Source organism: Pseudochaenichthys georgianus, chromosome 10, assembly GCF_902827115.2.
Source record: "Pseudochaenichthys georgianus chromosome 10, fPseGeo1.2, whole genome shotgun sequence".
NCBI lineage: Eukaryota > Metazoa > Chordata > Actinopteri > Perciformes > Channichthyidae > Pseudochaenichthys > Pseudochaenichthys georgianus.
This window is the reverse complement of record NC_047512.1, coordinates 12,635,858-12,652,431: the sequence shown is the minus strand read 5'-3', so window position 1 is coordinate 12,652,431 and position 16,574 is coordinate 12,635,858. Positions and strand designations below refer to the sequence as shown.

At 42.3% G+C, this 16,574-nt stretch overlaps 1 long non-coding RNA gene across 1 annotated transcript; it reads left to right on the top strand.

Moving 5' to 3' along the window:
• The first annotated feature begins 59 nt into the window (after nt 1-59).
• LOC117453305 (uncharacterized) lies at nt 60-9,072 on the top strand. The gene is made up of 2 exons (XR_011644010.1): nt 60-490; nt 4,410-9,072. It is a non-coding gene; the product is annotated as an uncharacterized lncRNA (long non-coding RNA).
• Nucleotides 9,073-16,574: the final 7,502 nt, after the last annotated feature.

Here is a 16,574-nt window from a genome sequence, read left to right as displayed (position 1 = left end):
CTCTAGTCATCCTGGTTTAGGGGGATCTGTAAACTATCGTAATAATTTAGGAAGGGGGTCCAAATCTTTGTAAACTTCTGCACAGAGCCTTTTAGAGTGTACCGGATTTTCTCAAGTTTAAGGAAATGCATAGTGTCTCTTATCCATCGAGTAAAATTGGGAGGTGCTTGATTCTTCCAGGACAGGAGAATTAGGCGCCTGGCAATCAAGGAGGTAAATGCTATGACTGCCTGAGTTTTACCTTTAAGGTAGCCGGTTTCAGGGGTGAGGCCAAATAAAGCACACACAGGCCCATTTATTATTTGTATTCCATGCTCTTACTTTGAAGGAGAGATGAACCCGTTTCCGGTTTTGAGTTAGCTTAGCTGAGACCCCAAGCTAAAGCACAGCGACTTGGTTGGTCGCGTTTTCAGGCGTTAATATCAAACCCACAGGAATTATTTATCCATTTAAAAACATCTAACAGATGAAAACCAAACACTCCTATAAGGTACGTATGTACGATTTGACTCTGTAGATAAAATAAACAGTACATATTCGGCCCGTCGTCTTTGTTAGCCCCCCTTGTTGTGGGCCTTTTTAGTGTTGAAATTAAAACAGGAATAAGCAATTTAGACAACAGCATTTAATTCAGTGAACCGCTTTTGTGTTTTTCTTGCTTTCCGTTACCTGAAGATCAAATAGCTGCAGGCTGTAAAAACAGGAGCTGTGTGTGAGGGGGGAGGGTCTGCATAGGCCTTGTGTGAATGTCTGCATTGGTAGGTGCATCAACTATTATTTTTCTCACAGGTGGGAGACATCTCACTATCAGACAGTGGCGATGCCAGAGATGTTCTTTTGGGGGAGCTTGACGTTTCACAGAGGGTGCTCAAACATTTAGGGATGTCCCTTAAAGGTGGGGTAGGTACATTTGAGAAACCGGCTCGAGATACACTTTTTGTTATATTCCATTGAATGCTCTTAACATCCCGATAGCAATGAATATCTTAAGTGCTTTGACAAAAAATCCATAAAGAAATGTTCATCTGTGGAAGCACGACCAATAATTTTAGCCGGCCCGGCTAAAATAACAGAATGGCCTACCTGCCGGTGTTCCGGATTAACTGGTTCCCCGATCAACTGGTTTACATAGGTGGGGGGCGTGGCCTTCGACTGAAATACACATTTCGATCGCTTCTTCTGTCGTTTACATAAATCTTTTGGTATATTTGGCTCGGTAGGAAGACTTTGATGCACATTCAGTACCAGTGTGTGAGGTTGTGGTTACGATGGAGATATCCGGACGCGAACAGCGGGGACTACAAAAAGAAAAACGAGTTGACTGGGGATGTCTGTTCAAAACGTTGCAAGCTCCAATAAATCATTTAAACCAGCTATTGTTGCCAGACTTATTACTGAATATCGTTCTTAATGTGATACCAAGTCCATCTGAGACATGTGTACACCTTCAGACAGCCTCCAAGTGAAGCACACGTTGTTTACTCACAGTTTGAAAGCAGCGTGGAGAAGTCTTCAGCTGTGGTAATCCGCTCGAATAAATCCTTAAAACAAGCTATTGTTGCCCGGTTTATCACTGAATATCGTTCCTAATGTGATACCAAGTTCACCTGAGACCTGTGTACACCTTCAGACAGCCTCCAAGTGAAGCACACGTTGTTTACTCAGAGTTTGAAAGCAGTGTGGAGAAGTCTTCAGCTGTGAACTGTAAACTGTGATTCTCTCAGGTAAACATCCGCCCAGGGAAAAATGGGACCCGCCCAGGTTAAACTGTGTTACGACTTCTGTGGCTATCTACCAGCGATCATGTTTAATATGAAAGACTACACACACATGTATCCCTTATAAAAACAGTATTCTGCAGCACTCATCCAAATAAGATGTGACTGTTAACTCGTTTTGCAAAGATAGCAGCAGAAATGTCATTGCTGCATGTTGATGCTGATGGGTCATTAATGTTGGTCTCGGCAAACAATATTAGGAATCCTCTATTCAAACATAATATTCAGTGTGCATCGACATGAAAATAACAAAAAAGTTCATGCTGGACTCAAACCCGAGTCCCAACAGCAAAAGTCACTCGGGCCATGAGCGTTACTGGTGCGCCACGAATCTACACAAAGTATTACACCACCACACTTTAATGTCTTGGATGAACCTTGTTAAAAAGTTCCAGAAAGATGCAACCTGACCATCATTTATAATGTGAGCGAATGTATCTACACTTATAATATACATATTATAGTAGGCATTTGGATAAAAGTGTCAGGTAAATGGAATGTCATGTAATGTAATTGACGTGAGTGTTTTGAACACACTTATTTAATGTATGATTCTCCATAAGGTGCCATGTTGAGTTGTGGCGCACTCATAACGCGCAGGACTTGCGTGATTTTTGCTGTTGGGACTCGGGTTTGAGTCCAGCATGAACTTTTTTGTTATTTTCATGTCGATGCACACTGAATATTATGTTTGAATAGAAGATTCCTAATATTGTTTGCCGAGACCAACATTAATGATCCATCAGCATCAACATGCAGCAATGACATTTCTGCTGCTATCTTTGCAAAATGAGTTAACACTACAGTCACATCTTATTTGGATGAGTGCTGCAGAATACTGTTTATATAAAGGGATAAATGTGTGTGTAGTCTTTCATATTAAACATGATCGCTGGTAGATAGCCACAGAAGTCGTAACACAGTTTAACCTGGGCGGGTCCCATTTTTCCCTGGGCGGATGTTTACCTGAGAGAATCACAGTTTACAGTTCACAGCTGAAGACTTCTCCACACTGCTTTCAAACTGTGAGTAAACAACGTGTGCTTCACTTGGAGGCTGTCTGAAGGTGTACACAGGTCTCAGATGGACTTGGTATCACATTAGGAACGATATTCAGTAATAAGTCTGGCAACAATAGCTGGTTTAAATGATTTATTGGAGCTTGCAACGTTTTGAACAGACATCCCCAGTCAACTCGTTTTTCTTTTTGTAGTCCCCGCTGTTCGCGTCCGGATATCTCCATCGTAACCACAACCTCACACACTGGTACTGAATGTGCATCAAAGTCTTCCTACCGAGCCAAATATACCAAAAGATTTATGTAAACGACAGAAGAAGCGATCGAAATGTGTATTTCAGTCGAAGGCCACACACCCCACCTCTGTAAACCAGTTGATCGGGGAACCAGTTCATCCGGAACACCGGTCAGCCTTCCATCTGTGCACACACATTTATCTTGTGCCCTCATTGGTCATGTGTGTGTTGGTGGAGGGGAAGGAAGGAAGGAAGTAGCACTTCTGGCTGTGTATTTTCAAATTCTAGCGCACTTGAGCTGGTTTCTCCAAAATTACCTATGCCACCTTTAATCTACTGGGCGCTACAGTTGTATTTTCTACTGCTACACTCCCCACGCGCACATACACAGTATACTTGTTACAATGAAGGCTCGATAATTAGCTCACGGCATATAGGTGTAAGCAGGGGTAACGTTCTATTTTTATAAGTGGGGGGTGGACCTAACATCCTCTAGGGGGCATGCTACCCCGGGAAGATTTAAAACATTTTAATATTGAAGGTAAATGCATCAATCTGGTGCACTTTGAGAGCAAAATTAAGAGATCTTTCTCAACACCCATATGAAACCGAACTGTAAACAGATATACTTTTTCTTTATGGATATTTTACAAATCACTCCCCTTTTAAAGTGTATTCTTGTTTTACTGTCATATAGTATTTCATAACTGTTTTTCCTTTATTCTCTTATTTTTTTATAACTATATTGATCATATGAAAGTGTGGCTCGGAAATAATTGTTTACATAAATCGTGACCAAACCGTTTGAGACCCACTGAGATAACTTAGACTAAAGTTAACTATCTAAACACTCAGAGAGTCCTTTGGCTCACCTGAGTCTCTCAGTCTGACAGGAGAGGACTTTCCCTTCACCTTGTTGTAGAAACAGCTCCTTCTATCCGTTAGTGCAGCTAGCTAAACAGATGCTAACAACATGGTCCCTGGCACGGTGTGCTCGCTCTCTCGCTCGCTTAATCACACTAAATGCGCGCCTGCCGCGCACACACACACACACACACACACACACACACACACACACACACACACACACACACACACACACACACACACACACACACACACACACACAGAGCTTGAATGAAACACAGAGACCCAGAAGTACTTGTTCTGTACTGTGGCATATTATTTTCGAATCAATCATTTTTCAAATTATGAATTTCACACGTGAAAATAAAAAAGACATACATTCCTTGGGGGTGCTTGGGGGGTGCTATGGCTATCCTAGGGGGAGCTTCAGCACCCCCTAGCACCCCCCTGGCGCCGCCTATGCTATCAGTTCCAGATTGCTTCTTCTCTGACTCCTCTGTTTGATTGCAGAATTGATGGCTGCCAGATGACCTGCTCAACATGATTCCTGTCACCTATCACAGCATGCTGTCGTCTGCAAACAGCGGACACCCCAACCCTCTCTTAGATCGTGTTTTGAACTCTTCAAACGTGAAGTGTTGTCAGAAATGTGGATTTTCTAGTACAGATGCTGCAGAGCTCAAGAAGCATGTGATGGAGCACAAGGGGACAAGATTTTACTGTTTTTACTGCAACAAAGTCTCATTCAGTGAGGCAGAGTTAAATGCTCACCTGAAGGAACACAATTCAAAGTATCCGTTCAACTGCCCTCACTGTGGACAGGGCTACATGAGGAGGCTGTGCCTTGTGAATCACATTGAGCGTGTACATAGTAAAGTCATGGGTCAAGGACCTGCTAAGACTGGCATGATTACAAATCCACATGTTCCAGCCTCCAGTGCTTTATCAAGTGTTTCCACTGCGGATCCATCATTGCTTCGACCAACTGTTCGGGTGAAAGTACCTGCGCTGAGCTCATCTGTAGCCAGGCTGGCTAAAGATGAACAAAGAGGCAAAACACTGGACACTAATGTATCACATGCTACTAATGGTAGTGCAGAACTTTTGTCCCCTTTGAACGGACTCTTTCAGCACAGCAGAGCTTTGACGGTTTCTCTTCCCGAGGAAATTACGATCCCTAATGGCTGTATGGTGGAACTTGTTGAGGTGAAAACTGTCAACGGGACAAAGGAGCTAAAGCTGAGGATCGTCTCTCAACAGGGAAACGAGTCTGTGATAAAAGACACAAGGACCACAGTTTCGCAAAACGCAGCACTAGGACAGCCATTCTTATCAAACCACACAAACACAGTTAAGTCTATGAATATGGGGATGTGCACTATTAACAGGAAACAGTGTGAAACAAAATCTGTGAATTTGGAGCATCCTGCAATTGTCCCAGTAAATTTGTCCAAAAACCTCCCGAATCAAGTCAGTAAAGGCAAAGTTGGATTAAAAAGAACATTGCCGGAAATAATCAATCTGGAATATCATGAAGTTGTTCCAAACAAGGTTCCCAACATTCTTGTGAATCCTGTAAGAGAAGGAAACTGTGGGATCAGAGTTGCTCAGAGAGATCTGGGGAACCACGCAAATCTGCACTCTGTTATCTCCAACAGGGCTGTCAACAGGTCGACTGGTGCCCTGCATCGAGAAAACAAGGGAGCACATGTTTCTCAGAGAGCGGTGGATGATAGAAGGAATTTAATTGATCATTCCAAAGGTGTTCTACCCGTGAAGGAAAGTGATGTAAAAGTAATTCCTAGTGATGTGTCCCGGCATGTAAAACTTGAACCCGGGGAGATAAGGGAAGAGGACTACACTAACTTGAAAACAAAGAATGGGGCAGTTGGTTTTAACCAGCAAAAATCTGCCTCCCCTTCCTTGAATGTTCTCTCAGCTGGCCAAGTGAGACCTCCAGTCATGTTAGTTTATAAGGATAATGTTGCAAATTCCTCCTTTTCAATACCCAGGACACCAATAGACTCCCCCTCAGGCAAAACACCGGCCCTTTGTAATCGCACAAATTCAAAGGTCTCATCTTGGGTCCAGGAAGTGAGATCCAATGAGAGATTGGCAGAAGGAGATCTGCCAGAGTCTGAGGGTTTTCCCGTCATATCTTCTGTGTTTTCATTAAGTCAACAATCAGAGGACGGCCAAGGCTCCTTTCAACCGCTGGTCATGGCTCTGCGTGGTTTAGTGATGGATAAAAGCAACAGTTCTGTTTGTACAATTCTAAATAACATCAACACAACGAACAGCACAGAGCAGGTGATGGAGGCAGAAAAATCGAAACTCTTCAGTCGGATGTCGACTATAGATGGATCCATTATCCGTCACCTTTTATTGACTGACCGGAAAATCGATACTATAAAAGTGGAGGGGCAGGATAAAGGCATTCAACATCCTTCTTCACTGACCCACAACAACTTCCTTGTCAAAGAGGAACAAAATAATACTACGCTAACGGAGAAAAGTAAATGCAATCACACTCCTGAGTCAAAATCGTGCGTAAAAGATGAGAAATCCAAAGTTGACGCACAGGTAAATGCACATGCCACTACAACGCCTCCACAGGAAGTGGCACAAAGTGAGCATGACATGTCAAAGTTTCTGACTGTCTCTCTGAAAAGGGTGCAAGTAGGCGTGTGGAAAAAAAACAAGAAGGGACTAAAACCTAGAATATCCAAATATAGGACTCCGGTACCTGGGTCCAGTCTAACTGACAGTACAGTTATTTATCCGATGCCGCTGAAGGGAGACCAGCTGGTGAAGCGCCCGGGCCCCAACCAGCCCGTGGTGGTGCTCAATCACCCCAAACCCCGGACCAACCGTCAGGGAGCGAGGACAGACAGGTTGGAAACAGGAGCCTCGGAGGGCGCTCCAAAGTGCAACATCTTAAAAATGAGGCTGAGCAAAGTGATGGGGCAGAAGTATGAGGTAATGGGCTGCACTGTTGGAGTCTTTCAGTGAAATTATCAGATAATATCACTGGACATTTATCTGAAAACATTTGTTTTCAAATACTTAAAAAATGACACTATATGGACATTTGTTCTCTCTAAGGCAGCATTAGATTAGAAGGAATGGACTTCTGATTATCATGGAACCTTGTGTGTAACATTTATGTTGTTTATCTAGGCATGGGATGAGAAATACTAAGTGCAATGGATGAAACACCATACTCTGTAGTAGATTGCCATTAGAAATACACAGATGTTTAAGTACTGTTTCAGAAGTTTGATAAACCAGTAGAGTCAGAGTCGAGGCACAAATAATGCATGCTGTTTGCTTAAAAAATTAAAAGGAAAATACTGTATTCATTTATTTTTTTGCATCACTTGTGTTTTTTTGCATCTGGCCACTCTAAGACACAAACTGAATTTGGTGCATCTGAGATGATCAAATTGTGTGGGAACCCAATCAGAATATAGGCAAAGTCATTATCATAATATGCACACCATTTTAATGATGGAAAAATCTGTGGTGAATATCAAGTCGGACTACAACTAATAAGTATTTTCACTGTCGATTAAATAGTGAAAATAAGTATGTTGCTCAGTGTTCACCGAAGCTCAAGATGATCATCAAATGTCTTTTTTCTCTCCAAAACTCAAAGATATTAAGTATTATAGAGGATCAAAGAAACCAGAAAATGTTTCCATTCAAGTAATTGAATTAAACAAATTTCTTTGGAACCGTTAAAATGTTTGTCAGAAAAATGTAATAGTTAGCAATAGATTGATCTTTTCAGATTTAAAATATGATAACGTGTTTGATTTGTGCAAAAATGTAATGTAAATTGTCAATTCAACAGCCTTTTTTGTACTAAACTTTTTCGCACAAAACAACACACAAAACAACACAGGAAAACAATGAATTAACAGTACTTTATTTTGACAGTGAGCACTTGCAAGCCTACATAGGTTTTAATAGTCAGCTGTGTCTCTTTCTCTGCATTTGTTGTTACATGTTAAATAGACACTATGGGAACGCAGACAATGTCATATGTGCAGCAATCAGTATCAGTCCGTGGTGCATTCAGGCACTCTTTGCAAACTCTTACATTTGGGAAATCCTGCATTACTATTTCCCAGACCAACAGTCACTGGTACCTTCATCAAATGGACTGGACCAATGAAATGACAACGCAAGGTGTAAATAATGGAAGCTGGGTTTGTTCTCAGTTTGGACGTGTTGTGAACCCACGGGGGGGTGTCAGAAAAAAAGAGGGTTGCCAGCTTTTTTTTTGTGTTTGCATGTGTTTTGTGAAGTGAATTGTCACAGTTGTACTTATTATTCTTGTAATGTGACCCAGTTTCTTAGCAGTATTTACGACTTTGCAGGCCGTTCTCATTGATAAACTCTATTTTCTTATTTGCCAGTTTCATGACATTTCAATGTGGAATGTATCGCAGATATTTGAGATTTATTTGAGTGTTATGAAATCTTGTGCCATACAGTTTCCTGTCTTTAATGTACTTCAATGTAAAGCCTCTGTAGCTCCTTAAATAGTGCTGCATAATGGATCTGATAAAAGCACCTCAGTTTACTACTGTAACAGAAAACCACGTGCGTGTGTTTTTAATTATGTAAATACTAAGTGACTATGGTGATCCTGGGAACCTGTTTAAAGTTGTCTTTTTTTAGTAACCATTGAAAGGTCACAAACTCTCTCTTTACAGACGGTTTAAAACAGCATTACAACAGCAGCGTGTTGTGTTTAAAATCTAACCATGATGTATTAAGTGATAGACCTACGATTACATGTATAGGATTGTGTTGCCCAGTTTATATTGTGTAAATATGTTTTAATCACCATATTTTTATCGTGTAAATACCTATACATATAAAATGTGATAAATGGTGTTCATACTCTTTAGGAGATGGTAACCATTCCACAGCCTCGTCTACATTGTGCTTTACTTGTCTAACGCTGCAGTGTCTAAAGCTGCTGTGCTGTATTGTTTATTGTATTATTATTTAAATGTATCACAATTATTTCTGAATGTTTTTCTTTGCCTTTATTCACTTCTCAATGTATTACATTCTCAATGTGCATTATCGTGTCTCATGCTTTTATAAATAACAATTGTGTAACTACATTTTTCTATTAAAACATGATAAAAGATTGCATAGCCTCCCCGTTTGTTGAACAGAATTGCATTACATCAAGGGCTCATGATCAGTACCTTTACATAGGGCCCTTCTCACTTCTCTTATTTTTCATTTCCTCGCTCCTCGGTCTCGGTCTCACCGGAAGTTGATTTGTCTGCGCCATCTTGAGTAGCGTCCCAATGGCCTTATTTTTGCCGGAGGACCGAGGAGCGATAATAGAGGAGCTATAATCGAGGAACCACCAGACCATCCTCCGATGAAATCCTCAGACACTCGCCCCGCCCCCTTACTGTGTATCGCTCACTGATTGGACGATGCAGCGCATGCACTGATCTGATGCTTCTTGACATGAGAGCAGTTTCCCAGCGGAGTGAAGAAAATACATGAAATGTATGGGAGTCACTCCTCAGTTTATACCAGGGGCGGACTGGCCATTTGGGAATACCGGGAGTTTCCCCGGTGGGCCGTTGCTGTGTGTGGGCCGGAGGGCCAAAAAAAAAATAATCCTTTTTTTTTTGCCTAAATCCTACCGGCCCACATTTGTAAGTGTTCCGGCCCGCCAGGGTTGGGTTGTAACGGAATACATGTAACGGTGTTACGTAATCAGAATACAAAAATCAAGTAACTGTATTCAGCTCGCGTTACATTTGAAAAACGAGTAATCTGATTACAGTTACTTTCGTAAACCTGAAGTGAATACATTTTGGATTACTTATTGGAATTATTGGTGGAAAGATTTCCTCACAACATTTAATATTCATTACTAAAGGGACAGCCGAATCATCACAGCGCACAAAACCTATTACCGCCGCAGATGGACCAAAAAGGGGAGCGTTTGAAAAAAATGTGCGGGTCCGCTCAGTGAAACAATAACAACGTAACATGGAGGAACAAAAGTCTGCGTTTAAATCGTGGAGGTGTGTGTGGTTAAAACACATCAGCCACACCGCTCTTTAGCCTTTCTAATGATTCTGAAGGTAAACACAGTGAAAGGCGGTGCGTGTAAGGCACTGCAGAGATTTCATGAAGTGAAGGAGGTTTTCCTTCTAAAAAACAGCTGCGGGCAGCAGATACTGTATGAGTCACAGACATGAATACATAGATCAAGGCAGACTGGTGCACACACTCTCCTGTTTTGCCAATCCGGTCCTTAAACAAATATAGCTCTACACCCCTGGCCGAAATGTCCTTAAAATGAAGTTCGAGTTCGACATTTTAATTAATGTCCTGCCAACACTGGCAGGACAGAAGGCGACACGCCCTTTCTAAGCCATGTCCTCACATCCCAAGCTGCATCCCCAAAAAGTTTATTATGTTGTTACAACAGGTTTCAGGGGGAGTGGCTGTACGGCTGTACCCATAGGATAGAAAAGGGGGAGGTGATGTCTGACTCAGAGGTCGTGCGGCTGTGGAGAAGAACGTGTTGCCAGTTTAGGCTAGTTAGCTAGCAGGTTTATTGTTTTGGGTGCAGTCACTTTTGCCTCCACTTGCTGTTCAAATAAATGTTGAAAGTAAATGTTGATCTGTATACAGTTCTGTTTTATATGGGTGTTGAAGAAGAAGAAGAAGAAGAAGAAGAAGAAGAAGAAGAAGAAGAAGAAGAAGAAGAAGAAGAAGAAGAAGAAGAAGAAGAAGAATGTAATGGTCACACATGCAGAGCACACACAGTGAAATGTGTTCTCTGTTTTTAGTGAGGGGGGAAGGGGGATGTCCGGTGCCTTGCTCAAGGGCACTACGGCAGGAGGTGAACTGGGACCTCTCCAAGTAGAAGTCCACACTCCAAATAGGTCTGGTCGGGGACTTGAACCGGCGACCCTACGGCTCACAGTCCAAGCCCCTACTGACTGCCATAGATTTAGTCCCTAATTTTGCTCTCAAAGTGCACCAGGTTGATGCATTTAACTTCAACATTTAAAAAAAAATCTTCCCGGGGGAACTTGCCCCCGGACCCCCCTAGAGGAGGTGAGGTCCACCACCTGCCCACACCCCCTGTTAAATTGTCTCACCCACATTGAGGATGCTTCCTATGCCCATGTTTTATTCCATGTGTCAAGTCAGCCAAATTGGGTCCAAATGTTATTGCATCAATGACCTGTTAACATTAAAATCACTAAATATATGCCGTAACTATTTTGCTCTAGGCAACTCAAGGGCTCAGGTAATGTGATTACTATATGAATAATTGTCCAAAATAACATAAAATGCATAGGGTTTTTTGTTAAGTAACATACTTTCGTCGCCGGCCGGCCGATACATGCCGCGCATTAAGTGGGCCTGTCTGTCAATTAATCCCCGGGCCACTTTTTCCCCCCAGTCCGCCCCTGGTTTATACTGTGTTTTGTTTCAATTAGTGTATCATTTAGTTACAAATATGTGATATATCTGAACAACAAAGTGGTCAAAAATCATTTTATTCATTTTTTTGAAACATTTTCATGATCGCTTTTTTCGTTTTACATTTTCATTTATTGTTATTTCCATTCAGTCAGTCAGTCAGTCAGTCAGGGTTAGGGTTAGTCAGTCAATGTTCTACATATCCAAACAAACAAACAAAGTGTGCAATCCAATGAATGTTAATCTAACTGGGTTTTGATAGATAGGCCTATCTCTTTTTCTTCTCTCAATTATTTTATTTCTATTGTGCACTCTAATCAATATTAATCCAACTAATGTTCGTTATACATTTTAAGAATGGCGTTTATCTTTTTTGAGAATGAGTTCTTATTTAATTTAATTTATTTGGGTCTACAACAGATGATACAAATGTTTGTGTCAGTAAATGTGTACTAACAGAGGCGGGGGTGTGTGTGATGATGACGGGGACAGAGCTGCTGTCAGACGATCAGCTGTGCAGCGTCATCACAAACGGACATCGCTTCACGTGACGTTCCGGAGGAAAGGACGTCCCATTGCTCTTAAAACTCATTTCCCTGCTTCTCGTGGTTTCCTTGCGTCTCTTCATGCTTATCTGGTGGGAGGGACTAGTCACAGGGAAACGACGCGAGTGAGGAACGCAAGGAATCCATTTAACCGAAGTGAAAAGGGCCCATAGTAGATCTCTAACGCACTCAGAGAGGCCCAATCCCAAACCACTCCCTCGACCCTACCCCTCCGTGACGGAGTGAACTCCGTCTGTAGCCACACTCGCAGCTGAATGAAGTTCCCTCCATTAAGGGTATAAAGCTTTGGGACAAACTCCCCTCTCTCCGGCAGAAACAGGAAATGCCGTAACTGTATGTAACAACGGTTTCAAATCAGCATCTCTTTGACAAAAAATGTAAATTAAAACTCCAAACATCTTTCATTGTGTTTTTGTAAAGCTCTTTTAGTTTTAAACCTGATGTTTATAATCTTCTTAGTTTTTGCAGCAGTCTGTAAATATACACAACTTTATAATAAAATGCACACATTTACCTTTTTCTAGACTAAACACAGACGATCCTAAATTAAAACATATGAGGTTATCATGAGGTTGTTAACATTGCAGTTTATCAGTGGATGTTTGCTGCAACTACAAATACTTGTTAACAGCTTGTTTCCTGACGGACACACACAGCGTCGACTCCGGTCAGGTAGAGACCGGTCTCAAGTCAGCACCGCTCCACACTCGTTGTATTGGTTCGTTGGTTTGGAACAGCCCTCAATAAAGAACCGCAGTGACGCGTCGTAAAACCCAGAAGTAAGTTAGCATTTTTAGCACTTCCGGTTCCTTCGTCAAAAAGCAATGCATTTTCTCCATAGGGTTTTGGAAAATAGCTCGAAATAAGGTCTGTGGTTGACACAAATTTAAGAGATAATTCACGTTTTGTTCTACGACATTAAATACATCAGCAGTGACCCCACTGGTGATTTTTGAAGAGTTTACGTGTCTGAAAAATGGTTGTTACCGAGTGGCTGAATAGGACTACTGTAGTGCCAGGAAAAGGGAGTCGGAGGCGGTGTATTAAGAACAGAGTTCCAATCTTTATTATCCAGTAATCATAGAGAGGTTAACACATCAACTGCTCTGCTTGACGAGCTAGGAATGGGTGCTAACGCTACAGGTGTTCCCACTAAAGGGTCCGTGTGGCAACACAATAAGAGAGGTGAATTATGTCCAATAACGTGTCACCACAGTATACAGTTTAAAATGTTAATATATTTAAAGTGTTCAAAGTGCAGTTTCAGTGCAAGTCAGTTGAAACGATCTTAAGTTGGCGTGACGTTGAAGTCGTGCGACCCTGCTGCTGTACTGGCTTGTAGTTCGTTTATAGCATAACGTTAGCATTTCGCTTTTGGCGACTAGATTTATGATTCAAAAATTATAAAAGTAGGGTAGACATGTGGAGATTATCACACACGCGTCGGACCCTCCGCGTGAACGCGCAAACGGAGGGGTAGGGTGTAGGAGGCGGTTTGGGAATGGGCCAGACTCGCAGCCTCTCTTTTACATGTAGAAGTCCTGCAGTAAATATGTACAAAAGTATTAACATCAAACTTTACTGAAAGTATCAGAAGTAAAAGTTGTCATTATGTAGACTAGAGAATAGTCCACTGAATTATTGATGCGTTAATAATATATGTGTAGGAGCCATATGGTAAAATGTATATTTGAATATTATTATCATTGTTGTTAGTGCTAGTATATAATTGATTGGAACCAGCCGTGTGAAATTAACGGCATAGACGACCGCATCTGTTCGTGATTACGAGACGTTATAGCCGACGTCAGCTGCTGGTGATTGGTGTGTGAGAAGGAGAAAGAAGCACCAAGCAACATAGTTTTTTGAACTGAGAGAATATGTGTTTGTATTTGATACCTTTTTGTGTAAGTAAAAAACAAACTATCCTGAGACGTATTTTGTCCGAGTCAAGCTTATTTGCTATCTGTGAGCCGAATTTTGGATTACTGGAACTATATTTGTCAAAAAACTACGCTCTGGAGAAGCCGAGCTATGAAGGAGGGATTCCAGTGACAGCGTCGCATGAAAGGAGAAGATAAAGACTGCTCTTCCACACACGGAGATCGGCGCATTAAGTGGGACATCCGAGGAACAAAAGACGGTGAAGTGGCCTGTTATGTTAATGTTTGAAGACGGATGGGAGATCGCTACACAGAAGAGGGATACTGAATGGATCAGCTGATTTCAACTACCAGCTGATTACCTTTGCTTTTCGTTTGTAAAAGACATTTAAATAAGTTGTTCTTTAAGAAAGACAGTGCAACAAAGACATTTTCTATAAAAACGAAGCGTTTACTGTTGTCCTTGACGGGTATGAAGACCAGCAGGATGGTATGAACAGCTACCTCAAATGCAGCCAACGTCATGGCAAGTCAGAGACATCTGGCACCGGATCCAGAACTGCTCCAAAACCAGCTAAATATGGTGAGAAACTTGCCTCAGCACACCTGCTAAAAGGAACTGTCATGCCACGCCCAACAGAGTCAAGCAGGTGGATGGACACGCAGGATGGAGCTTCTGATGCAGCACACGGACCGGGCCCCAGGGAAGGTCACCGTAGAGGAGAGGAGAGGGACAGCTATGATGTGATGCAGCGTCAAAGTCAGATTACAGAGATGCTGGTAAGGCAGCATAACCTGTCTTATCTTCCTAAACGAGACTTGCCTGTGTTCAAGGGAGACCCGCTCACCTACAAGTCCTTTATAAGAGCCTTCAACCATGTCATCGACAGCAAGGCAGAGTAGCAGCGATAAATTGTACTACTTGGAACAGTTCACCGGAGGGGAACCTCAAGAGCTCGTCCGCAGTTGTGAGCACATGGCACCACAGAGAGGCTACAAAGAAGCCAGGGCTCTACTCCAGAAACATTATGGCGATGAACTTAAAATTGCTACCGCCTATATGGATAAAGCTCTAAAGTGGCCACAGATCAAATCTGAAGACGGAAAAGCTCTGAATGCCTATGCCCTTTTCCTGATTACGTGCCGTAATGCCATGGAGGACATAGAGTATATGGACAAAATGAACAATCCAACTAACATGAGAGTTGTTGCCTCAAAGCTCCCATACAAGGTGAAAGAAAGATGGAGGAGTGCTGCTTTCGAGGTTCAAGAGAAAAAGGGACGAAGAGCAAGGTTTACAGACCTAGTGACATATATATACAGACAATCACAAATGGCTAACGACCCCCTTTTTGAAGCATGCATGATACTAGGACAACTGCGGAGGGAAAGTAAAAGCTACGGCCACGGACTCTAAAGCTTGGAAGTCAGGCTGGCAAAGGGGAAGCAGTTTTGCCACAGCTGTCGCTCCAATGAGTGAAGAGAAAACACCACCCTCAAACTTAAAGTACAGCTCCTCAGCTACAAATCCTGTCAATGCCTTTCAAAAACCCTGTTTGTTCTGCCATAGAGACCACACACTCGATTCCTGCAGAAGCATCAAAGAGCAACAACCGAAAGACAGGATTGAGTTTATGAAAGCTAAAGGCCTCTGTTTTGGATGTCTTACACAGGGACACCTTAGCAGAAACTGCAATAAAAGGATGACCTGTCAAGTCTGCTCCCTAAGACACCCAGGAATTCTGCATGTTGAGAAGGACAGTGCTACATTTAGAAAGCCAGAAGAGAACATCTCAAATGGTCTCGTGTCACTGATGCAGGTAACATGTGGATACACTGGGGCCGGAGAATGTGTACTTGCTATAGTACCGGTAAAAGTCAAGTCCAATAAAAGTGAGAAAGTTGTGGAGACGTATGCCTTCATGGATCCAGGAAGTACGGCGACTTTCTGCACTGAATCACTGAAGACACAGCTGAACGTTCGAGGGAAGAAAACTACGATCCTACTCAGAACTATGGGTCAGGAGAAGCCAGCCCAAAGTTGTATCTTGTCGGACCTGGAAGTGTGTGGACTTGAAGAAAGGAAGTACATTGAACTCCCTAAGGTTTTTACATGTAAAGATATACCGGTCAAGAAAGAAAACATCCCCCTGCAGGAAGACCTAAAGAAGTGGCCATATCTGAAAGAGGTGAAAATCCCGAAGATAATAGGAGAAGTCACCATGCTTATAGGAACCAACACCCCTAAAGCTTTGGAGCCATGGCAGGTGATAAACAGCATCGGAGACGGGCCCTATGCAGTTAAGACTTGTTAAGATCTCAGGCACTTAGGATGTTGGACCCAATTGCAGACAGGGAGACAGAGGTAAAGTATTGTAAGATACTTTATTTTTCCATGACTGGCAAAAATGAACAAAAAAAGGTAACCACCAAAACTCTAGTCGAGATGACAAAAAAAAGAGAACAAAAAATGAATGCGCTCACGCAGTGAGGAATCAAAAACGTTTCATGAGTACCAGGAGCATAGACCTTACCATGACAATAGACAAGACGAACTGACACTGAACACTGGGAGACAGGGGAATTTAAACACAGGGTAACTAGACACAGGTGGGAACAATCAGGGGCGGGGCTGACACTGATGAGCACAGGAGACACACAAGGAGTGACAGGTGAAAACACTCAGGAACTTAGACACACCAGGGAAACTAACGACAGACATGAAAACACAGGGA